At 47.6% G+C, this 1774-nt stretch overlaps 1 long non-coding RNA gene across 1 annotated transcript; it reads left to right on the top strand.

Annotated features, from left to right (window-relative positions):
• The first annotated feature begins 764 nt into the window (after nt 1–764).
• Nucleotides 765–1474, top strand: LOC120227779. The gene is made up of 2 exons (XR_005527330.1): nt 765–1010; nt 1146–1474. It is a non-coding gene; the product is annotated as an uncharacterized LOC120227779 (long non-coding RNA).
• Nucleotides 1475–1774: the final 300 nt, after the last annotated feature.

The raw sequence follows: 1774 nt of genomic DNA, 5'->3' as shown, positions 1-1774 counted from the left end.
AATATCATTTACTCCATCCGGGAAAGGACTCTCAAAGCAGCACTGTGCAAGCAAGAAAAGTATACAGAAAATAAAGGAATTGAAAGTGCCTAACACAGTAACGGTGTGACACGTGGGAGAGGAGCTGAAGCCCGGAAGAGCGTGCAAGCCAGGGGCCGGCTCTTACAACCAGGTTTCCTGCCTGGCGGAAAGAAACCCAAGGGAGAAGACAATCCCAAGGGAAAATGTGGCTTCTGAAAGAGACCCACACCAGGTGACAGGTGTGGAGAGGCTCTCAGGCCCTACTGAGCCCAGAGTGAGCAGGCTCCAGGCTCCAACATTCTATATGCCCGACCTGCAACACTTGCTGAGATGATATGAGCACTAGGAGCACCTTAGCACCTTATCTTATTTTTGTTGGTGTTGGGTTTGGGTTGGCCAAAGTGCAGCGGTGGTACCACAGACCATTGCTATGCAAGAGAAACGTGTCTGCTGCCTTTTCCACATTTCTCAAGTTTCTCATGATCGACATATCATCTCTGTCATGTGTTGGTATAAGTGTCTCTTGTGGGGAAGGAAGAGGGCTGTGTGCAGGAAAGCAGACAGAGGGGTTCGGCAGAACTGTCCGGTACCCTGTCCACGTGCTGAGCACCGTGAGGCGTGAGGCACGGCCTACCGTCTATCCATCTCGTCGCGCCCTCAGCCATCCATAGTTGTTCGATGAGTGATGTATTAATACGTGTGAATCAGGGCCTTTAGGAGTTTTCATCAAGTTATAAGGGATGGTTCTTCAAGCTCTTCCCAGGGATCACCTGAGGCATGTGGGATATCCTCTGCATGTGACATGAGCTCTGACTGGGGCAAAGAGTTAAGTAGAGGAATGGGGGGGGGTTAATTTTTTAATCTCCAAACAGTCTATTCAAATCACAATAAATCTCTATCCCTTCTAGGGCCTTTAGCAGATCCAGAAGCAGGTGTCACTCCCAAGACAGCCACGAATACGGACTACCAAAACTGCCGAGAAGCACAAGGTAAATGCTGCAGCCATTTTCAGGTGTAAGTCTTTCCGGACACCCACATCTTTCCGTATAGCACGCTCTCCTGCCACGGTCTCTGATTTGTGTCTTGTATGATACGTCCGCTGGGTTTTCGTTTTTATTTTCCAGATGCACAACCTTTACCCCCGAGTCTGTGGGCTTCCCTGGTTTCCACCTGGCATTTCTCTGTGGCAAGTTTAGAAGCTAACCATGCTTAGGGGTGAGGAACATAGGGTCTTCCCAATGTGTTCCTGGAACAAATCAAGGAGGATGATACCACACCACGCTCCACTTGGAAGTCTCCTGACTTGCCTCTATCCTTGTGGACCTCCTCAGTGTGGAATCGTTTCTCTTGCTGTTTCTTTCCTTTCCTCTTTCTGTCAACAGTTTTACTGTCTTCAGAAAAGTCTGTGGATCTCCTTACACTTTGAAAATGTGAACTGTCTTCACTCCGACTTCTATTTTTGTATGTGTCATTTAGAGTGCTCTTAGAATACTTATCATATCTATCAACATTCAATCTTTCTCTGGCAAATGTGCTGTCCAGAGTCCCTTCAGGTGATCCCTGGGTATAAATGCCTGAACTCTAAAGGGTGATCTACATGTAGCATGGGTAGATACTTGCATTAAGTGACACAGACCTTGTGATGACCATAATGGAAGCACCAGTGAAGAAGGAACTGGGGAAACTTGAATCACTCAGGAATAGAAGGGAAGTTGTGGACAGTAAGCAGAGTTTGAGGAGCTTGCAAAGGGGA

The sequence above is a fragment of the Hyaena hyaena genome, unplaced genomic scaffold (assembly GCF_003009895.1).
Source record: "Hyaena hyaena isolate Hyena2069 unplaced genomic scaffold, ASM300989v1 scaffold_3721, whole genome shotgun sequence".
Taxonomy (NCBI): Eukaryota; Metazoa; Chordata; class Mammalia; order Carnivora; family Hyaenidae; genus Hyaena; species Hyaena hyaena.
Note: the sequence above shows the minus strand (reverse complement) of the source record. Positions and strands in the feature narration are given on the sequence as shown.